This window comes from Hemitrygon akajei, unplaced genomic scaffold, assembly GCF_048418815.1.
Source record: "Hemitrygon akajei unplaced genomic scaffold, sHemAka1.3 Scf000060, whole genome shotgun sequence".
Taxonomy (NCBI): domain Eukaryota; kingdom Metazoa; phylum Chordata; class Chondrichthyes; order Myliobatiformes; family Dasyatidae; genus Hemitrygon; species Hemitrygon akajei.
Genome location: NW_027331946.1, coordinates 5,458,276 through 5,482,468, shown reverse-complemented (window position 1 = coordinate 5,482,468; position 24,193 = coordinate 5,458,276). Strand labels below are relative to the sequence as shown.

General features: G+C 48.5%; 1 protein-coding gene across 1 annotated transcript in view; it reads left to right on the top strand.

Annotated features, from left to right (window-relative positions):
• Positions 1–24,193, top strand: part of LOC140721733 (NACHT, LRR and PYD domains-containing protein 3-like) — a 943,069-nt gene that overhangs the window by 9,722 nt on the left and 909,154 nt on the right. The window contains exon 3 of the mRNA XM_073036528.1: positions 98–266. The gene's annotated coding sequence lies outside the window, so the exon portion shown is untranslated. The remainder of the gene's footprint in view (positions 1–97; positions 267–24,193) is intronic.

The window sequence follows — 24,193 nt, the reverse complement described above, 5'->3', positions numbered from 1 at the left end:
CTCGGATCATGACATATGTGTTCAAGATTTAAATGTCAGGTTAATGTTTTGTTCTCGTTTGTGTTAGTAACATACTTCATTATCTCTCTGGTTAAAGTTAGACCTGCGGTGAGAGATTTATTGGAAGAAAAGCCCACAACTGGAAGCAAACCACAACTGAAGATGAGGGAACAGCGACAAGTGAACCAGCTGGAGGACTGAGAGCATCAACTGGAGAGAACCCTTCTGACTCAGAGTTCCCATTGATTCAGTCAGCAGAAAGTCTGGTGAGTCTCATTTACCCAAACACTGGTCCTTTAGACATTACATACTTGTACAAGGGAAGGTAGGAAATAGCTGGAGTGAGACTGACTAAACTTCGAAGTGCCATTTACGCCAGTTGCAATCACTCCAGATCTGCAAATGTGCTGTCAGCATCAGCTCCGTGAAGCCACACACATCCCTCATATTGTTTTCTCATTTCAAACTTGTCACTCCTGATGTTTCCTTGCTTGTCTGTGTTACGTCACAATCATCCCAAAATGTGTTGAGAATATCCTCCCTTTATAAGACGCCACAGTTGTTTCCTGCTGTAGTGATTGCAGAAATGTGGAATTATCATGAACTCCAGCAACATGTCATTGACCCCTCTGTCTTTTGCGAGCTGCAATGATATACTTGCCCTCGAGTGTATCGTCGTGCAAGCCTCTGCTAAGAGCAAACCCTCTTGAAGCCAAATGTCCCGGCACCACATTTCATTCAGTCCGAACTAGCAAATGCCAACCAATAATTTACATTTACATAGCCTGGCGTCATCAAGTATACGTCTGCCAATAAATTGTCAGAACCTATGAATCTGTGATTAAGCAGAAATAGGTTTCGCAATGTTCCCATTTGACCCTGTACCAAAGGCACGGGTTATATCTGTACTTGAGATAAACGAATGTCCTTGCAGCCAGGACTGCTGGAGCTGCTGGAGTCGGTTTAAACTCAGTCATTTTTGGATGGGTAGCAGCGTGTTGGGTCAGATGATGAAGGAGATGATATTAAGGTAGATGTAGTATTCACAGAGACTGTGGAAGGATTGACTGTGGACAGGGCATCATGTAGTGAATAGCAGCAACAGCTTCCACTCCTCCTCTCCCCTCACTCCCTCTCTCACTCTCCTATTTTTTTTTGTGCCGGTGTTAATCGCGGGAGTTGCGAACCCTTCCCACTCACTGACCAGGGAATGTCAAGCCTGTGATTCCATTCAAAGCCCAGTTTCTTCATAAAGAGCGGGGGTCTGAAGTGTTACCGATATGAACATGGGGGAATGCGTAACGAAAGTTTAAATCAGATCAGCAGCAGTCTCGGAGGGCCGAGTATTCCAGTTATGCATTTGTGGTGTTGATTAGAAAAATTCTGACAGTTTAATTAGTGTAAGCCAATGTAACTTCTGCCTATTAATTATATTGTGGAACTCAAAAGAAACCATACATTGATTAAGTATATACATGGAGATTTGTGCGTTAATGTTGTACCCCAGCAGGTTGCGGATCGACCATGACTCATTCGGTGAGCTGGCCAGCGCGGTACGGGACCGAGGGACGCGCTCCCCGTTCCCTGTTACTGACTCTACAGTCTCCCCATCTACCGCACGCTCCAGCTCACCGCCCCGCCCACTGCCCCACGCGTGCCCTCTCGCGGAGCTTCGTCACCCTGACGCTCACCTATGTTCCCTGAATTTTGAATGCAATAACTTGACTTATAAAGGCAAGCATGTCATTTGCCTTCTTCACCACCCTGCCAATTCCAGGGAGCGATGCACTTGGAGTCTAAGATCCCTCTGATCATCGACACTGTTCAGGGTTTTGCATTTAACAGTGTACTGTCTCATACATTCGACCTACCGAGCTGCCAAGATGATCATCACTAATCAAATCTCACTGAGATTTCTCAGGTCCTGTTGAATTTATTGCCAAGTGCACAAGTACGGGAAGGTACAGGGACAGAGAAACACTGACTTGTGGCGGCATCACAGGCAAGTACATTCAGATAACACACAGAGCACAATTCTGTGTCTTTATCAATATAGAAATACAAGTTTTATGTCATTAACAATCTGTTGTGTCAATAGTCATAAATATATGTTTTGTGTCATTAACAATGTATAAAATTGCATTTTGTTTTTCAAAAGCAGCCTTGGAAATGTTGAATTTGGTCCCTCAGCCAAATTGTTGACACAGTTTCAGAAAAACTGGGCTCCCAGCACAGGTCCTTTCAACACTCACTGGGAAATCCTGCAGACCCAAGCAGTGTCTGGTTATTCATTTCTCATTAAATGCACAGACAACAGGAACAGGAACAGGCCCAGATCTCTCAGATCCCAGACTCTCCGTCTAAAGGAAAGATCCTCTCTATGTCCACTGTATCCAGGCTGTTCAGCATTCAGTAGGTTTCCTTAAACAAGCACCACCCCCACCCCCACTGTCCTTCTGAACTCCATTGAGCACAGGCCCAGGACCATTGACTAACAGAGAGGTGACAGGGAGGGAAAATGTCCAAACGCTGTTTGAACACTGAATCCCTGGGTCCAATTCTACTGCTGCAAACATTGAATGACCTCCTCTCCATGGTATAGGAACTCATTCTCTCCTCAGATTAGCACTGAATGCTTCCAACGGAACTCCAGAAACACTCTCTCAACACCTCATGAGCCCAAGCAGCTCGATCCCCAGATCCACTTTAACTTGGTCAAATTCTGTGACCAAGCTAAACCGACCCCAGAATCCTCACTCATCGTCCCCACATCAGGGATTCCCCCACAACCAATGTCCAGCAACCTGAGACTTCTGATTCATTGTGGGAGGAGGAACATTCAGCCCCAGCTACAGCAGTACTGACCTGGTCAAATCCCAAATACTGACAGTTCCATATTCCCGGAGTCTGCATCCCAGGATAACAGCCCAAGCACCAATTTTCCCAGGACTCCCTTGCTGCCGGCAACATGCTGCAGTGTGTAGACCATTCAGAGTTCAAAAGCTCACACTCCTGCATCAACCTGTGGCAGAACGGGAACCTGATAATCCTCTGACTGGACCAGATATTGGGCTGGAAAACCTGGGTGGGGGTCACCAGCAGGCAGGGATACGTTTCACATTGTCTCCAGCAGCTAAAATGAAAGCATTTTATCATTATCCGATCGTTAAATGAGATTTTGCCCAGCACAATTGGCCGTGGTTTTTCCTGTGGGCTAACAGCAATAACAGGCTTTTCATATTAAATTGAAATTAAATGCTGGAAACTCGGTACATCAGACTGGATCTGTGGAAAGAGAAACTGTGGGAGACTCAGTATCAGAACTGATGCTGCCTGATCGTTTTTCCAGCATTTTCTCTTTTTACTTTAAATGATGCACAACTATTGACTGATTGCAAGATGTTCGTGACGGCCTGAACAAAGTTGCACAAATGTAAGTCCCACATTCATTAGTTTTGTCTTCATTCCAACACAGGGTTAATACAGTCGACACAGTGAATGCTCACAACATCCTCCCCACCCCACTATCAGTCTGTTCCATCTGCTCTGGAGGCCACTAACTCTCAATGAGGGGAAGTGACCGGAGAGCGATAAAAATGTTCACCACTCCCTGCAGATCCTGGCTGTCCCTGGCAACAGGGAATTTGCCTCTCCAAACATGACCAAAACAGGAAATATCGGACTCAACTTTAAATACTGGGAGTCTCCGTCTGACAAAGATTAACACAGCGGCCATTTGATAACTTTGAAACTAATTTTTTTTTCAGAAATACTTTATTCAGAAATATTACACAATAAATTTATTTACATAGAAAAAAACATTCGTTACATCTGAGCCCTTATACAATAGGTAAAGTTATTTACAATCAAATATGTGTTGACTCTCTGTTCCCATTCAAATTAAGGATGTTTACGATAAAACATTCATTGACTCTCAAACGTTAGACAAAGATTAAGGACTTATTTACAATAAAATAAAATTATTGATGCACCATCAATAACTCTCTGAGACGTGAGGCGAGATATAGGCTTTTATTGGCTGGAAGAAAGAACAAGCAGCAATTGACCACCACACTACATCCTGGAGACTGAGGCCGGGGCGGTGTCTCCAATCGCCTTTATACTGGGGTCCATGGGAGGAGCCACGGTCAGTGGGAGGAGCCACAGGAGCAGTCAGCAGGGGGGGCGTGTCCAGACAGGTATATGTAGTTCACCATAATTATTAACGATAAACATCCAGGCATTGACTCTCATTCCTTTACGGTCTGTACATTTCCAGCCACTCCTGGGGCACCATGTTGACTCATCTATCCACACCGCTGATGAGGGGTATTCTCCTCCCCACCCGACCCCTCCCACTCCCGCGGGTGATGAACCTTAAACTGTGGTCCTTCCCCAATGGGCCTTTGCGGTGTCTGCACCAAGTTTGAGTGCATCCCTCACTGTCCCTTCCATCCTCCTCCACACCTTCTCCGCGAACCCACAGTGTGCAAAGAGGTGGGTCACCGACTCCTCCTCACTGCAGTCCTCCCGTGGGCAGAAGGGTGTGGAGACGACGTCCTGGGCGCACGTCCTGGGCCCCTCTCACCGCCAACCAGGCGAGGTCTTGGTGCCTGTTGGTGAGGTCTGGCGATGAGCTGGACAGCCTGCTCAGGGAACTTGTCCTGCACCGCCATTCAGTATGATCATGGCTGATCATCCAACTCAGAACCCTGTACCTGCTTTCTCTCCACACCCCCTGATCCCCTTAGCCACAAGGGCCATATCTAACTTGCTCTTAAATATAGCCAATGAACCGGCCTCAACTGTTTCCTGTGGCAGAGAATTCCACAGATTCACCACTCTCTGTGTGAAAAAGTTTTTCCTCATCTCGGTCCTAAAAGGCTTCCCATTTATCCTTAAACTGGGACCCCTAAGGAAGTTATGTTGCAACTTCATAAAACTCGAGTTAGGCCACAACTGAAGTATTTCCTGCAGTTCTGGTCGCCTCATTCCAGGAAGGACTTCAATGGCCCTGGAGAGGGGACAGAGGATTTTTTGATTCGGAACAAGAAGTCGACATTAGCGGCCGAAACCCTTCGGCAGGACTAGAGAGTAAAAGGTGGGGGTGGGGAGGGGAAGAGAAAAACAAGGTGGTCGGTGAAACCTGAAGGGGGAGGGGATGAACGTTCTCGAACTGGCGGCCTCGCCTCGCTTCCTTCACAGAATCTGCCGGGGTCAGTCCGGGTTGTGAGACCTTCACACCGAACCGTCTGAGATGAGCCGCCGCTCGGCCCCTGTTGTTCTGGTCCTATTAGCAGGATGAACGTAAAAATGTTTCTATCTTGTTACTGACAGAGAATTGTACAATTTGTGTTCCGTGTGTTATCTGAATGTACTTGCCTGTGATGCTCCCACAAGTAAGTGTTTCTCTGTACCTGTACCTTCCCGTACTTGTGCACTTGGCAATAAATTCAACAGGACCTGAGAAATCTCAGTGAGATTTGATTAGTGATGATCATCTTGGCAGCTCTGTAGGTCGAATGTATGAGACAGTACACTATTAAATGCAAAATCCTGAACAGTGTTGATGATCAGAGTGATCTTAGACTCCAAGTTCATCGCTCCCTGAAAGAGACTGCACTGATTGATCGGGTGGTTAAGAAGGCAAATGGCGTGGTTGTCTTTATTAGTCGAGACATTGAGTTCACAAGTCGGGAATTTGTGTTGGAGTTTTATAAAACTAGTTAGACCACATCTGGAGTGTTTCATACAGTTCTGGTCGCCCCCATTCTCGGAAGGATGTCGGGGCTTTGGAGAGGGCGCAGAAGAGGTTTACCAGGACACTGCCTGGATTAGAGGGCATGAGCTATAACGAGAGGCTGGACAAACTTGTGTTGTTTTCTCCAGAGCGGCGCAGGCTGGGGCGAGACTGTGATGGACGTTTATAAGATTGCGAGAGAAATAGATGAGTGGACAGACGGTATATTTTTCCCAGGGTTGAAATATTTTAGATAAGAGGTGAGAGGGGGTAGGTTAATGGAGATATGAGGGGCGTGTATGTTTTTCCTCACCGAGTCTGCTGGGTCGGTCACTGGAATTCGCTCGCCGGGGAGACCCTCCGCTCTGACGCAGTAATCACCCCGCGCATGCTCACAGGCCCTGGATGGGCGGTGGTTTGTTTTTATTCCGTTCGTTGTTGAAGCGGATCGTCTGGGGGATCGGGAGTGGCAGGGTGAGGGTCCTCGCCTCCCGCCCGGGCAGAAATTCAGTTTCCCATCGGTGAGTACTGAGGCCAGTGTCGAGTCGGCAGCTCTGATGTTGGGCTGTGAGTCCCGTTAACTTCCCGAACTGTCGGCCATTTACTCATTTTCCAACTATCTGCGCTCCTCAAAGTTACACTCCACTTCACTGAACTCTCCCGGCGAACCAGCGACCCAGGCGGTCAATCTCCGCACAATTAAAATGGCAAATCAGCCTCGGGGCAAAGGGGCGCCTGTTTAAAACAGAGATGCGGAGAAATTTCTGTAGCCAGAGTGTGGTGAATGTGTGGAATTAGCAGAGGGAGCTGTGGGGGCCCGGTTGGGGGTATTTAAGAGGTTCTTGAGAGGTTACGATGGCCGTGGAGTGGAGGAGGGGGAAAAAGGGTCAGCCTGATTGAAGAGCAAACACGAGGAAATCTGCAGATGCTGGAAATTCAAACAACAACACACACAAAATGCTGGTGGAACACAGCAGGCCAGGCAGCATCTATAGGGAGAAGCACTGTCGACGTTTCGGGCCGAGACCCTTCGTCAGGACTAACCGAAAGGAAAGATAGTAAGAGATTTGAAAATAGAGGGGGGAGGGGGAAATGCGAAATGATAGAAGACCGGAGGGGGTGGGATGAAGCTAAGAGCTGGAAAGGTGATTGGCAAAAGGGATACAGAGCTGGAGGAGGGAAAGGATCATGGGACGGGAGGCCTCAGGAGAAAGAAAGGAGGTGGGGGGGGAGCACCAGAGGGAGATGGAGAACAGGCAAACAACTAAATATGTCAGGGATGGGGTAAGAAGGGGAGGAGGGGCATTAACGGAAGTTAGAGAAGTCAATGTTCATGCCATCAGGTTGGAGGCTACCCAGCCGGTGTATAAGGTGTTGTTCCTCCAACCTGAGTGTGGATTCATTTTGACAGTAGAGGAGGCCATGGATAGACATATCAGAATGGGAATGGGACGTGGAATTAAAATGTGTGGCCACTGGGAGATCCTGCTTTTTCTGGCGGACCGAGCGTAGGTACTCAGCGAAACGGTCTCCCAGTCTGGGTCGGATCTCACCGATATATAAAGGGCCGCACCGGGAGCACCGGACGCAGTATACCACACCAGCCGACTCACAGCCTGATTGAATGCCGGAGCAGACTCGATGGGCCAAACGGCCTAATTCTGCTCCTCTCGCGGAGCTGCGTCACCCTCGAGCTCCCGGGCTGAAGTGGAGACGATTTTAAGCATGCTGCACGTGCTCTGTGTCTCTCGTGAACTGACGTGAGATTTACTTGTCTCTCATTGGTGACAGCAAATGCCAATTTAGCATACCAACCAATGGGGATATGGCTTTTTGTCATTAAGGCGTTCCCTCCGTAGACCCCACCACGTGTATCTTACTCCCGGGAAAGATCCAACAAGCTCGTTTTTTTAATACCGCTCCTACTCGCCAAGGAGTTGGCGGAGCTGCAGGGGTGATGATTGAAGTGGGAGAACGGGGGGTTTATTTCCTCTGAAGTGGCGAGGCTGAAGAAGGCTTCAGTATATCTGTAGCGGACACAAAGGGACACAGTGGCCGTTTGAGGTGTCCGGGTTTAAACAACGGAGTAAACAGACCCACCTCGGGCCAGCAGGCTGTCCCACTGGGCGTTGTGGGGACAGATGCTTGGAGCATGGTTGCTCCCTGTCTGCAATAGCAATTTATCTGAGGAGCAAAATGCAACACATACAAGTCTGTTATTGACTGAAAACATCCATATTTATTCTGTATTTTGTTTATGATACAATCGTTGTCCAATTTATGTTCAAGTTTAATAACCACGACCCCCGCCCGTTCTGATGACGCAGTAAGCACGTTGCGCATGCTCACAGTCCCGGGATGGGCAGCGAGTTTTGTTTGCTGTCTTTGTTGAAGCGGGTCCGGAGCGGTGGATCGTCTGTGGGATCCGGATCGGGAGTGGAGCGGAGATTGACAAGATCCATGCGGTGATTGACAGACAGACAGATATACTTTATTGCTCCCGAGGGAAATTGGGTTTCGCTACAGCCGCACCAACCAAGAATAGCGTAGAAATATAGCAATATAAAACCAAAAATAATTAAATAATAATAAGTTAATCATGCCAAGTGGAAATAAGTCCAGGGCCCGCCTATTGGCTCACGGTGTCTGACACTCCGAGGGAGGAGTTGTAAAGTTTGATGGCCACAGGCAGGAATGACTTCCTATGACGCTCAGTGTTACATCTCGGTGGAATGAGTCTCTGGCTGAACGTACTCCTGTGCCTAACCAGTACGTTATGGAGTGGATGGGAGTCATTGTCCAAGATGGCATACAACTTGGACAGCATCCTCTTTTCAGACGCCACCGCCAGAGAGTCCAGTTCCACCCCAACAACATCACTGGCCTTACGAATGAGTTTGTTGATTCTGTTGGTGTCTGCTACCCTCAGCCTGCTGCCTCAGCACACAACAGCAAACATGATAGCACTGACCACCACAGCCTCGTAGAACATCCTCAGTCTCGTCCGGCTGATGTTAAAGGACCTCAGTCTCCTCAGGAAATAGAGACGGCTCTGACCCTTCTTGTAGACAGCCTCAGTGTTCTTTGACCAGAGTCCGTAGAGTTCGGTCCCGAACGAATTTGGACAGTGAGTCCCGGTAACTTCCCCGAACTCGCGGTCTCACCTCGCTTCCTGGACAAAGCCTACCGGGGTCGATCCGGGTTGTGAGACCTTCACATCGAACCTGGGGATAATTTCCATGGTGTGTTGATAAAAGTTGGTTCGGGGAGAAGAGTAAATGCCAAAGTTCGTGTTGTTCTATCTTCGTCATTTTAGTACATAGTAGTATGTACCGTTAATTCAGTATCTGTGCATTGCTGGAGGACCATCAGTGATCATCCTTGATCCCTGCTCCCACCCGTTCCATCTGCTTAATCCCTGCCCGTCTCGTTCAACCTCTGTCCAGTCGCCTAACCCCACGACCTCGATGATGTAGATCAACCATCTCGTTCAACCTCTGTCCAACCTGTATCCCACCACCTCAATTATATATATCAACCATCTTGTTCAACCTCTGTCCAGTCTGTATCCCACCACCTCAATGATATATATCAACCATCTTGTTCAATCTCTGTCCAGTCTGTATCCCACCACCTCAATGATATATATCAACCATCTTGTTCAACCTCTGTCCAGCCTGTATCCCACCAGCTCAATGATATATATCAACCATCTTGTTCAACCTTTGTCCAGCCTGTATCCCACCAGCTCAATGATATATATCAACCATCTTGTTCAACCTCTGTCCAGCCTGTATCCCACCAGCTCAATGATATATATCAACCATCTTGTTCAACCTTTGTCCAGCCTGTATCCCACCAGCTCAATGATATATATCAACCATCTTGTTCAACCTCTGTCCAACCTGTATCGCACCAATGATTATCTATCAACAATCTCTCTTCTACCGTCGTCTGCATTGTGACGTATTTTGCCTCACGGCGTTGTTCCTGAAATCTGAGTTTGTTACGTGGAACTACCAGCGGATCTATTTAATGCAGAATGAGGAAGGATAAAGACAGCCACGAGAATTTTAGTTTCAAATTTTAGTCCAGGTCAACAGGTGGGAAACAGACAGCTTCCCCATCAGGTCTGGAGTCAGGCAGGGCTGCCCTCTCTCCCGTGTCTTGTTCGTGTGCTGCATGGAACCCTTTGCCGAAGCCATCAGGAGGGATGGGGGCATAAGAGGGGTGACGCTGCCAGGCAGCGGAGGGACCCAAGTCAAAACCTCCCTGTACATGGACGACGTCACCGTCTTCTACTCTGATCCGAGGTCAGTTCGCAGGCTGATCAGTATCTGTGAATGGTTCGAGCTGGCATTGAGGGCCAGGGTCAACCGCACAGAGAGCGAAGCCATGCTCTTCGGCAACTGGCCCGACCGATCCAGCGTCCACTTCACCATCAGGTCTGATCACGTGAAGGTGTTGGGGATCTGGTTTGGAGGGGCCGAGGCGTGCAACAGGAACTGGCAAGGTCAAAAAGAAACTGGGACTGTGGGGAGGGCGCTCCCTATCGATAGCGGGCAGGAACCTGGTCATCAGGTGTGAGGTGCTCTCAGGGCTGCTGTACTTGGTGCAGGTGTGGCCAGTCCCCCGCTCTTTCAGCTCAGAAATCACCCGAGCAGATTCGTCTGGAGATCCAAGATGGAGCGGGTCAGATGGACCACCATGCACAAGTCCCTGGACAACGGGGTCAAAAATGTCCCCAATGTCTCCCTCACCCTGATGGCCAGCTTCGTGTGTGGCTGCATCAGGTTGTGTGTGGATCCCAGGTAAGTGGGCACCAAGTACCACTATGTGCCCAGGTTCTACCTGTCGCCCTGGCTACGAAGGATGGGTCTGGCCCCTTTCCCGCGCAACACTCCTGTCAGCTGGTCGTTGCCGCCATACCTATCCTTCGTAGAGAAGTTCTTCCAGGTCATCGCCTTTGACCACAGGGCCATCAATCAGGCAGTGGTCAGCACGTAATGTCCTGCGGGCACTGCGGGAGAAGGACAAAATGGACACATCTACAGCAGACCGTCCAGTTCATCTGGCAAAATGCCTCATCGCCAGACCTCACCAACAGGCACCAAGACCTTGCCTGGCTGGCGGTGAGAGGGGCCCTCCCAGTCCGATCCCTCCTGTACACCCGGAACGTCGCCTCCACACCCCTCTGCCCACGGGAGGACTGCAGTGAGGAGGAGTCGGTGATCCAACTCTTTGCACACTGTGGGTTCGCCGAGAAGGTGTGGAGGAGGATGGAAGGGACGGTGTCGAGGTTCATCCCCAGCAGCTGCGTGACAGAGGACTCTCTGATCTACGGGCTGTTCCCGGGGACGCACACCGAGACCAACATCCGGTGCTGCCGGCAGACCATCAGCTCGGTGAAGGACGCTCTTTGGTCAGCCCGAAACTTGATGGTCTTCCAGCGCATGGAAATGTCCGTGGCTGAATGGAGCCGGCTGGCACATTCTCGCCAGCAGGAATAGTTGCTGAGGGAAATAATTAATAATTTATTTTATTGTATAAGGGCTCAGATATCACAAATGTTTTTTTTTCTATGTAAATAAATTTATTGTGTAATATTTCTGAATAAAGTATTTGTGAAAAAAAATTAGTTTCAAAGTTATCAAATGGCCGCTGTGTTAATCTTTGTCAGACGGAGTCTCTCAGCGTTTAAAGTTGAGTCCGATATTTCCTGTTTTGGTCATGTTTGGAGAGGCAGATTGCCAGGGACAGCCCACAGGATCTGCAGGGAGTGGAGCACATTTTTATCGCTCTCTGGTCATTTCCTCTCATTGAGAGTTAGCGGCCTCGGGAGCAGATGGAACAGACTGATGGTGGGGTGGGGAGGATGTTGTGAGCATTCACTGTGTCGACTGTATTAACCCTGTGTTGGAATGAAGACAAAACTAATGAATGTGGGACTTACATTTGTGCAACTTTGTTCAGGCCGTCACAAACATCTTGCAATCAGTCAATAGTTGTGCATCATTTAAAGTAAAAAGAGAAAATGCTGGAAAAACGTTCAGGCAGCATCAGTTCTGATACTGAGTCTTCCACAGTTTCTCTTTCCACAGATCCAGTCTGATGTACCGAGTTTCCAGCATTTAATTTCAATTTAATATGAAAAGCCTGTTATTGCTGTTAGCCCACAGGAAAAACCACGGCCAATTGTGCTGGGCAAAATCTCATTTAACGATCGGATAATGATAAAATGCTTTCATTTTAGCTACTGGAGACAATGTGAAAGGTATCCCTGCCTGCTGGTGACCCACGCCCAGGTTTTCCAGCCCAATATCTGGCCCAGTCAGAGGATTATCAGGTTCCCGTTCTGCCACAGGTTGATGCAGGAGTGTTAATTTTTGAACTCTGAATGGCCGACACACTGCAGCATATTGCCGGCAGCAAGGGAGTCCTGGGAAAATTGGTGCTTGGGCTGTTATCCTGGGATGTAGACTCCAGAAATATGGAACTGTCAGTATTTGGGATTTGACCAGGTCAGTACTTCTGTAGATGGGGCTGAATGTTCCTCCTTCCACAGTGAATCAGAAATCTCAGGTTGCTGGACATTGGTTGTGGGGGAATCCCTGATGTGGGGACGATGAGCAAGGATTCTGGGGTCGGTAAGTGGCACGTTCAGCTGTGTGACCCTATCATAGATTTTGACTAAGTTAGAATGGATCTGGGGATCGAGCTGCTTGGGCTTATGAGGTGTTGAGAGAGTGTTTCTGGTCTGGTCTCAGTTGTTTGGAAATACTTCAGTTGTGGCCTAACTCGAGTTTTATGAAGTTGCAACATAACTTCCTGAATTTTCAATGCAATATCTTGACTTACTAAGGATCAGTTGAGGGTGGGTTGGTGCTCGTTTAAGAAAACCTACCGAATGCTGAAAAGCCTGGATAAAGTGGACATGGAGAGGATGTTTCCATTAGATGGAGATTTTGGGATCTGAGAGATCTGGGCCTGTTCCTGTTCCTGTTGTCTGTGTATTTAATGAGAAGGAATAACCAGACCCTGCTTGGTTCTGCAGGACCAGTGCTTGGAGCCCACTATTTTCAAACTCTGTCAACAATTTGGCTGAGGGAATAAATTTATCATTTCCAAGGCTGCTTTTGAAACAAAAAAACGTAATTTTATACATTGTTAATGGCACAAAATATATATTTATGACTATTGACACAACATATTGTTAATGACATAAAACTAGTATTTCTATATTGATAATGACACAGAATTGTATAATTTATGTTCTGTGTGTTATCTGAATGTACTTGCCTGTGATGCTGCCACAAGTTAGTGTTTCTCTGTCCCTGTACCTTCCCGTACTTGTGCAGTTGGCAATAAATTCAACAGGACCTGAGAAATCTCAGTGAGATTTGGTTAGTGATGATCATCTTAGCAGCTCGGTAGGTGGAATGTATGAGACAGTACACTATTAAATGCAATACCCTGAACAGTGTTGATGATCAGAGGGATCTTAGACTCCAAGTGCATCGCTCCCTGGAATTGACAGGGTGGTGAAGAAGGCAAATGACATGCTTGCCTTTATAAGTCAAGATATTGCATTCAAAATTCAGGAAGTTATGTTGCAACTTCATAAAACTCGAGTTAGGCCACAACTGAAGTATTTCCTGCAGTTCTGGTCGCCTCATTCCAGAAAGGACTTCAATGGCCCTGGAGAGGGTACAGAGGATTTTTTGATTTGGAACAAGAAGGCAGCGGGAGAGCACCAAAGGATTTCCAGCGGGGAAGACATTTTGAGTTCTTGGGGGAAGAGAGAGGCCAGACTACGCAGGCGTGTGAAGTCAGCCTGTTGAACGCAAAGATTAAAAATAAGGCAGCCATATCCAGCGGGCAGTGTTGGGAGCGGGCAGCGGAGTGAGAGGCAGCAGAGTGAAAGGGGCTCAACGGGCTTCGGCAGTAACGGGACGAGGTGAGGCAGTTGTTGATTGCAAAAGGAAGTTGTATGTGTGTGAGGCCGGTTTTCTGTGGCCGGTGTCAGATGTGGGAGGTCCTAGAGTCTCCTGGCGTCGTGGACGGCCACATCCGTACCCGGAGCATCGAGATGCAACTCCTAAGGGACCGTGTTAGGGAACTGGGGCTGCAGCTCAATGACCTTCGTCTGGTCAGGGAGAGCGAGGAGGTGATAGAGAGGAGTTACAGACAGGTGGTCACTCCGGGGCCACGGAGAACAAAGAAATGGGTCACAGTCAGGAGAGGGAAGAGGAAGAGTCAGGCATTAGAGAGTACCCCTGTGACTGTACCCCTTGACAATAAGTACTAGTATTTGAGTACTGCTGGAGGGGGGACAGCCTACCTGGGGGCTGTGCCTCTGGCACAGAGTCCGGCCCTGTGGCTCAGAAGGGTAGGGAAAGGAAGAGGAAGCCAGTAGCAATAGGGGACTCTATAGTCAGGGGTTCAGCCGTGTGATTTTGTGTACGCAGGAAAGAAACTCGGATGGTAGTTTGCCTCCCAGGTGCCAGGGTCCGGGATGTTTCTGATCACGTCCAAGATATCCTGCAGCGGGAGGGAGAACAGCCAGAGGTCGTGGTACATATTGGTACCAAAGACATAGGTAGGAAAAGGGAAGAGGTCCTGAAAGAAGACCACAGGGAGTTAGGAAGGAAGTTGAAAAGCAGGACCTCAAAGGTAGTAATCTCGGGATTACTGCCTGTGCCACGCAACAGTGAGAATAGGAATAGAATGAGGTGGAGGATAAATGCGTGGCTGAGGGAATGGAGAAGGCGGCAGGATTCAGATTTCTGGATCATTGGGACTTCTTTTGGGGCGGGAGTGACCTGCACAAAAAGGACAGGTTGCACTTGAATCCCAGGGGGTCCAATATCCTGGCGGGCAGGTTTGATAGAGCTGTTGGGGAGGGTTCAAACTAGCTTGGCAGGGGGGTGGGAATCAGAATGTGTGTGCACGGATTAAGGTAGAAGGACAAGGGCATGATGCTGAGAGTTCTGAGTTGATGAGGAAGGACAGGCAGGGGACAGAACATAATTGTAGCCAGTTAAAGGGGTTGAAATGTGTCTATTTCAATGCTAGGAGTATTAGGAACAAGGAGGATGAACTTAGAGCATGGATTAGTACATGGAACTACGATGTTGTGGCCATTACTGAAACTTGTTTGGAGGAAGGGCAGGATTGGATGATGCAGGTCCCGGGGTTCAGGTGTTTTAAAAGGAATAGGATGGGAGGTAGAAAAGGGGGGGTGGGGAGTGGCATTGCTGGTCAGGGATAGTATCACGGCTATAGAAAGGGAGGATGCTGCAGAAGGAGTGTCCACGGAGTCAGTTTGGGTGGAAGTCAGAAATAGGAAGGGATCAATCACTGTGCTGGGAGTAGTCTATAGGCCCCCAAATAGCCCTCGGGACACCGAGGAGCAGATAAGCAGGCAGATTTTAGAATGGTGCACAAAATACAGGGTTGTAGTTCTGGGTGATTTCAACTTCCGTCATTTTGACTGGCACCTCCTGAGTGCAAGGGGGATAGATGAGGCTGAATTTGTCAGGTGTGTTGAAGAAGGATTCCTGACACAGTATGTGGACTAGCCGACGAGAGGAGAGGCTATACTGGATCTAGTTTTGGGTAATGAACCTGGTCAGGTGACAGACCTCTTGGTGGGGGAGCATTTTGGTGAGAGTGACCACAACTCCCTTAGCTTCAGCATAGCTATGGAATGGGATAAAATCAGACAAAATGGTAAAGTGCTTAACTGGGGAGGGGCTAACTTTAAAGAGATGAGACAGGAACTAGCGAGAGTAAATTGGAAACAGATGTTCAAAGGGCAAAGCATGGAAGTAATGTGGAGGAAGTTTAGGGACCACTTGTGCTGGGTTCAGGATAGGTTTGTCCCACTGAGACAAGGAAAATAATGGTAGGAAAAGGGAACCGTGGCTGACGAAAAATGTGAGGCAATTCGTCAAGAGGAAAAAGGAAGCATATGTTAGATATAAGAGGCAGGAAGTAGGTGGGGCTCAAGAGAAATATAGGGTACCCAGGATGGAGCTAAAGAAAGGACTTAGGAGAGCTCGACTGGGGAATGAGAAGGCCTTGGCATGTAGGATTAAGGAGACCCCCAATGCGTTCTATGCGTATGTGAAGAATAGGAGGATGAAGATGACAAAGGTGGGACCGCTAAAGGATAAAGAGGACAACATGTGCCTGGAGGTGAAGGAGGTTGGGGAGGTCCTAAATGAATACTTTGCTTCAGTATTGACAAGTGAAAAGGATCTTGATCAGGATGAGGTTGAAGTAGAGCGGGCCTGTGTGCTGGACAGTGTGGAGATTAAGGAAGAAGAAGTGCTGGATCTTTTTAAAAACATCAACATTGATAAATTCCCAGGGCCGGACATGATACACCCCAGGTTGTTGTGGGAATTGAGAGAAGAGATTGCAGGAACATTAGCTATGATCTTTGAATCCTCTTTGGCTGCAGGGGAAGTGCCGGAGGACTGGAGAACGGCAAATGTAATTCCCTTGTTTAAAAAAGGTAATAGGGAGAAACCTGGGAACTATAGACCGGTGAGTCTTACGTCGGTGGTCTGCAAACTACTGGAAAGGATTCTTAAGGATAGGATCTACGAGCATTTGGAGAAGTACAGTCTACTCATGGATAGTCAACATGGCTTTGTGAAGGGAAGATTGTGCCTCACAAGCCTGATTGAATTTTTTGAAGAGGTAACAAAAGAAATTGATGAGGGTAGGGCAGTCGATGTGGTCTACATGGACTTTAGCAAAGCATTTGACAAGGTCCCTCATGAGAGACTCATCCAGAAAGTCATGAGGCATGGGATCAGTGGAACCTTGGCTGTTTGGATAAAAAACTGGCTTACAGGAAGAAAGCAGAGGGTAGTTGTGGAAGGAAAATATTCTGCCTGGAGGTCGGTGACTAGTGGAGTGCCGCAGGGATCTGTCCTGGGACCCCTGCTATTTGTGATTTTTATAAAATACCTGGATGTAGAGGCGGAAGGATTGGTAAGTTTGCGGATGACTCGAAGATTGGAGGAGTTGCGGATGGAGCTGTAGGTGATCGAAGGTTACAAGAGGATACAGACAGGCTGCAGAGTTGGGCAGAAAAATGGCAGATGGAGTTCAATCCGGACAAGTGTGAGGTGATGCATTTTGGAAGGACAAACCAGAAGACTGAGTACAGGATTAATGGTCAGTTACTTAAGAGTGTGGATGAACAAAGGGACCTTGGGGTTCAAATCCATACATCCCTTAAGTTCGCTGCACAGGTTGATAGGGTAGTTAAGAAGGCCTATGGGATGCTAGGCTTCATTAACAGGGGGATTGAGTTCAAGAGTAGAGGGGTTGTAACGTTCTCGCTCGGGTGTGAAGTAAATTATCTTCCTCGGATGGACGTGATGCCGTCGGGCCTCTCCAAGACTCCTCGTGAAGTGGGACGTTATCGAATAAGTAAAGAGAGGAAGAAAGAGTCTTCCATTCCATTTGAGATTGGACATAGTCTCTTGTACGTTCCAATCCGATCTTTTCTGAGGTAGATTTTCCGTCCTTCGGATCATGCATTTCTTCGGCGTCTTCTATTAACTCTGCTTCCACCTCGGCAGCTGCTGCTTCTCGTTCTAGCTTCAGCGCTTCTAACCGTGCCTCTACCCTTTTCCTTTCCAATTCGTTTTCGGCTTCTCTGGCAGCCGCTTCCTTCTGGTTTTCGGCTTCTCTGGCAGCCACTTCCTTCTGGTTTTCGGCTTCTCTGGCAGCCACTTCCTTCTGGTTTTCGGCTTCTCTGGCAGCCACTTCCTTCTGGTTTTCGGCTTCTCTGGCAGCCGCTTCCTTCTGGTTTTCGGCTTCTCTGGCAGCCACTTCCTTCTGGTTTTCGGCTTCTCTGGCAGCCACTTCCTTCTGGTTTTCGGCTTCTCTGGCAGCCGCTTCGGCTTCTCTGGCAGCCTTTTCCTTCTGGTTTTCGGCTTCTCTGGCAGCCGCTTTCATCTTTACTTCTAATTCTTCTTTGGCAAAGCGCGCTCGCACCTTGGCGGCTTCTGCTTTCGCTCTTGCTTGGGTGGCCTTATTTGATGCCCTACTGCCCCTATCGCAGGATGACGATGACTTTGACAACGACTTGATGCTGGATCGGGTTGACATGGCTGCACTTTAAACACCTGATAATGCCGCTTTTTCACTGTAACGTTCTCGCTCGGGTGTGAAGTAACGCCGAGGTAAACGTCGAGATAAACCAAAGTCAATGCAAACGAGACCGCAGTAAGATTAACCATTTACTGTTCACTCTTCACATTAACGCATGGTGAAAACTGTTGAAAAACAATACAAGATTGGTACAGTGTTTGTTCCCTTCTAAATATCACATTTACATTGTGAATACTTGCAAAGGTAAAACTACACTAACTACATTACATTAAAGTGCAGCATACAGTCAGAATCTAGCTGCTCCATTGGCTGCTTTAGATACACTTCAATACAAACTATCCCGACTCTTTAACTGACGAAAAGGTAAACCTTACCGACCGTCGTTACTTTTAACAGAATCGGCGTTAACATTTTAACTCAAAATACCGATTATCTAATGACTTACAGTGTTGCTTTCACTGTGTCTTTGGTGCATAGAGAGACCCTAGTCAGCGTTATGGTCGCACATGTGAGTGACCCCCACCCTTGCGTGAATCTCAAACCGGTAATTCCCCACAAGACGCGGCGAACCCGGATGTGACGTCATCGCAGCCGCGATGTATTACAGACAAATCAATTGATTTAAACAATCCTAACTTTAACTAAAAAATGCTAACAAATTACTACGCGAAAATATTATAAACTAAATAACTGCCATAAAGGCAGCACAGGGGTCATGTTGCAACTCTACAAATCTCTGGTGAGACCGCACTTAGAGTATTGTGTTCAATTCTGGTCACCTCATTATAGGAAGGATGTGGAAGTTATGGAGAGGGCGCAGAGGAGATTTACCAGGATGCTGCCTGGATTCGAGGGCATGAGCTGTAACAAGAGTTTGTATAAACTCGGGTTGTTTTCTCTGGAGCGGCACAGGCTGGGGTGAGACGATGGGGGTGTATAAGATCATGAGAAACATCGATAGAGAAGCCAGACAATATTTTTTATTCTGGTTACAAATGTCTAATTCAAGAGGCCATGTATTTAAAGTGAGAGGGGGCAGTTTGAGGGGCAAGTGTTTTTAACAGAGAGTGTGGTGGGTTGCTAGGATGTGCTTGCCGGAGTGATGGTTCTGGCACACTGGTGACTTTTAAGAGATATTTAAATCAGCGCATGAATGTGAGGAATGTCTGGACATTGAATTGGCAGAAGGGATTAGCTGGCCCTTTGATTCCTAATTTAATTAGCTGAGCAAAACATTTTGGGCCGAAGGGCCTGTTCTGCTACCGTACTGTTCGATGTTCTGTGTGTGTTGTCGAGAGGTTTTGGGGAGACGGAGGCAAAAGGAGTGAGTGGGAACAACAGGTCAGCCGGAGCCCAGAGTGGGAAATGTGAGATCACCCAGTTCTGTCGGAGAAACAGAAACATTGAGTATGAGTAAATGTTGGGGGACTGAGGTGCAGTGGGTACGGAGGGAGGTAGAAGGTACATTGTATTTATTGTAAGAGTTATTAGGTATAATAGTGAAAATGACTAACAATTATTTGTGCTTTGTTGAGTTTGTACCTGGAATATGGTGTAAAATCCCGCTCCCCGTACTAACACGGGTTACACAGGCCAAAGGACAAACTGCCGGAGGAACTCAGTGGGTCGGGCAGCATCTGTGGAGGGAAATGGACCGTCAACATTTCGGGCCGAGACCCTCCCTCTGGACTGAGAGTGGACAGGAAATAGTCAGAGAAAAGAGGTGAGGGGTGGGGATGGGGCAAGAGCTGGGGAGTGAGAGGTGGATCCAGGTGAGGTGGGAGGTGGGGAGGTGGAAATAGTGACAGGGGTGGGAGGTGAGTGGTTGGGGCAACACGAGGCTGCAGAAGATGGAAATTAATTCCACAGAGGATCAACAAAGAGGTTAGAGAGTATTTGTTATAGAGAGTGCAATGAAGATTCGCCTGACTGATCCCTGAAGTGGTGGGGTCATCATATGAAGAAAGATCAAATGTAATAGCCCTTTCATTTAGAGAATCGAGGACTGAGAGGTGAACACATTGAAATGCACAACATCATTACCGGTTGAACCAGGGATCCCAGTCTCTGAAAAAGGGGGTGGACTGTCCGGGACTGAGATGAGGGGAAACGTCTCCACTCCGAGGGTGGTGAATTTCTGTAAATCCCCACCACAGAGGGCGGTGAAGACTCGGTGATCGTCATCACATAAAACAGAGGGCAGCAGATGTGTGGAGACCGAAGGGATCCAGGAAATGAGGATCGGGCAGAAACGTGGCTGAGATGGGAGAGCAGGAGTCATCTTGTTGATGGTTGGAGGGGTTGAATGGCCACCTCCTGTTGTTTCTCGCTTGATGTTTCAGTGTTCCTGTTCAGTGAGGCCGGGGAAATGTGAATAGAAACATAGACTGATTTAAATAAAACCTGCACAATTCTGGTTTGGGACTAAAATGTGTGCCGGACCGGGATGGGATTCAAACCCGTAACTGTAACCCGGGGGGTGGAGGGATGGGGACGGGGAAGATGCAGAGGGAAATTTTAAAATATATCTAGTGTAATTATGAGATAATGTTTGAAATGCGGTGAGGGGGGTCGGGCAGCGTGTGAGGGGCGAGGAGCGGAGTCACCGAGTCACGTGGGAGACCGTGCACCCGTAACGTATCCCGATGTACCGCAGCGCTGCACTGCAGCATCTGCAGGTTCGTTTACGAGGCCCCGCCCACCGCTCTGATAACGCGCTGACGACATCGCGTATGCTCAGTATGCGGGAAGGGAGTTCCTTTGTTCCAATGAGTCGGCGGTGGGATCGGGATCTGCGGGGATCCTCGCCCCCGGGGCGGGGAGCCGGGGACGGATTATTCTCTGCCGGGCGACAGCAAGAATTCCCCTTCGGTGAGTATTGAAGCCGGTCCCGAGCGGGGAGGTCTGACGTTGCGCAGTGAGGCCCTTTAACTTCCCGGAATTCAAACAAAAGAAAATCTGCAGCTGCTGGAAATGCGAGCAACGCGCACAAAATGCTGGAGGAACTCAGCAGGCCGGGCAGAATCCATGAAAAGAGTACAGTCGACATTAGCGGCCGAAACCCTTCGGCAGGACTGTAGAATAAAAGGTGGGGGTGGGGAGGGAGAGAGAAACACAAGGTGATCGGTGAAACCTGAAGGGGGAGGGGATGAACTTTCCCAAACTGGCGGCCTCGCCTCGCTTCCTTCACAGAATCTGCCGGGGTCGGTCCGGGTTGTGAGACATTCACAACGAACCGTCTGGGATGAGCCGCCGCTCAGCCCGTTGTTTTGGTCCGATTAGCAGGATGACGTAAACATGTTTCCATATTGTTACTGACAGAGAATTGTATAATTTCTGTTCCGAGTGTTATCTGAATGTACTTGCCTGTGATGCTGCCACAAGTCAGTGTTTCTCTGTACCTGTACCTTCCCGTACTTGTGCACTTGGCAATAAATTCAACAGGTCCTGAGAAATCTCAGTGAGGTTAAGAAGGCAAATGGCATGGTTGTCTTTATTAGTCGAGACATTGAGTTCAAAAGTCGGAATTTTCTGTTGGAGCTTTATAAAACTAGTTAGACCACATCTGGAGTGTTTCGTACAGTTCTGGTCGCCCCCATTCTCGGAAGGATGTCGGGGCATTGGAGAGAGTTACCAGGACACTGCCTGGTTTAGAGGGCATGAGCTATAACGAGAGGCTGGACAAACTTGTGTTGTTTTCTCCAGAGCGGCGCAGGCTGGGGCGAGACTGTGATGGACGTTTATAAGATTACGAGAGAAATAGATGAGTGGACAGACGGTATATTTTTCCCAGGGTTGAAATATTTTAGATAAGATGTGAGAGGGGGTAGGTTAATGGAGATATGAGGGGCGTGTATGTTTTTCCTCACCGAGTCTGCTGGGTCGGTCACTGGAATTCGCTCCCCGGGGAGACCCTCCGCTCTGACGCAGTAATCACCCCGCGCATGCTCACAGGCCCCGGATGGGCGGTGGTTTGTTTTTATTCCGTTCGTTGTTGAAGCGGATCGTCTGGGGGATCGAGAGTGGCAGGGTGAGGGTCCTCGCCTCCCGCCCGGGCAGAAATTCAGTTTCCCATCGGTGAGTACTGAGGCCAGTGTCGAGTCGGCAGCTCTGATGTTGGGCAGTGAGTCTCGTTAACTTCCCGAACTGTCGGCCGTTTACTCATTTTCCAACTATCTGCGTTCCTCAAAGTTACACTCCATTTCACTGAACTCTCCCTGCGAACCAGCGACCCAGGCGGTCAATCTCCACGCAATTAAAATGGCAAATCGGCCTCGGGGCAAAGGGGCGCCTGTTTAAAACAGAGATGCGGAGAAATTTCTGTAGCCAGAGCGTGGTGAATGTGTGGAATTAGCAGAGGGAGCTGTGGGGGCCCGGTTGGGGGTATTTACTAGGTTCTTGAGTGGTTACGATGAGAAGGCCGTGGAGTGGGGCTGAGGAGGGGGGAAAAGGGTCAGCCTGATTGAATGCCGGAGCAGACTCGATGGGCCAAACGGCCTAATTCTGCTCCTATGTCCCATGGAGCCGGTTTGTTGTCGGGGAGACGCGCCCACCGGTCACGGTATCCTGTTTCCCGCTCTGATTCTGCCGCAGATCTGCAGCCTGCGGGTTTTTCCCGAGGCCCCGCCCCCCCGGGCTCTGTCCATGTGAAAATCGCATTGCTCGTGTTCACAGTCCGCGGAATGCAGTGACTTTTGGCCGGCTGAGTCCAGTGACCGCTTTGTGCTGATGTGGATCTGCTGGGGAAATCTGATATTGGCCAATGAGTCCAGTTGACTTCCCGGACTGTCGAATTCGCCTCGCTTGCTGAAACTTCTCAAAAAAGCCGCTTTTAACCCTGGTGGTATGTGCTTCGGGGCTGTTGTACCTTCTCCCTAATGGGGGTGGGTGAGAAAAGGGAATGCCCAGGTTGTGGGGATCTTTGATTTTACCGAGGGAGAGGGAAGTCCAGAAGGAGTTCACGTAGGGAAGACTGGTTTCTGTGATGAGCTGATCAGTGTCCGTAACTCTGCAGTTGCTTGCAGTCATGGGCAAAGCAGTCGCCATACCAAGGCTTGGAGTATCCGGATGGGAAACTTTTTATTGTGCATTGAAAAAATTTGGTGATAGCCAAAGCGTATATACCAAAGTTTGTTCTAGCTTTGTTATTTTGGGATCTTTTATACAGTAGTATTGTGCTGAGCATTTGGTCCATAATGACAGATGAAACAGCTCATTAAACTCAATAACAGTTTTATCGTGATAAACACAAAACAGACCGGCCAGCTCGACCCGGAGAGTGAACCCAACCAGTCTCATACAGACGGGGAGGTGACCATCACACCCCCCCCCCCCCCCCCCCCCCGTTACAGTTCAGGTGACCCACAAATACACAAGCAAATAACTGTATAATCCAAGCTAAAAGGTAACAACAACTGAACTGGAACATCCCATCATAATCCCACAGAAGCATTTTAACACACGAACAATAAACAGTTCTGTTCATTATAAATGCAGGGGCGGGCTGTCATTACCCCTCCCTCCCAGAGTGTCAGTATGTATCCTTAATTCGGTATGGGGTCAGTTGTGCTGTGAGGATTACATTCCTTGACTTCTCTAGTGCCTTTAACACCATCCAGCCCAAGATCTTAAAGCACAAACTAACGGAGATGGGAGTAGACTCTCACATGGTGGATTGGATAGTGGACTACTTGACAGATAGACCTCAGTATGTGCGGTTGGGAGACTGTAGGTCTGACACAGTGGTCAGCAGCATAGGAGCACCACAGGGAACCGTACTCTCTCCGGTCCTGTTCACCCTGTACACATCTGACTTCCAATATAACTCGGAGTCCTGCCATGTGCAGAAGTTCGCTGATGACACGGCCATAGTGGGTTGTGTCAGGAATGGACAGGAGGAGGAGTATAGGAAACTGATACAGGACTTTGTGACATGGTGCAACTCAAACTACCTGCGTCTCAATGTCACCAAGACCAAGGAGATGGTGGTGGACTTTAGGAGATCTAGGCCTCATATGGAGCCAGTGATCATTAATGGAGAATGTGTGGAGCAGGTTAAGACCTACAAGTATCTGGGAGTACAGTTGGACGAGAAGCTAGACTGGACTGCCAACACAGATGTCTTGTGCAGGAAGGCACAGAGTCGACTGTACTTCCTTAGAAGGTTGGCGTCATTCAATGTCTGCAGTGAGATGCTGAAGATGTTCTATAGGTCAGTTGTTGAGAGCGCCCTCTTCTTTGTGGTGGCGTGTTGGGGAGGAAGCATTAAGAAGAAGGACGCCTCACGTCTTAATAAGCTGATAAGGAAGGCGGGCT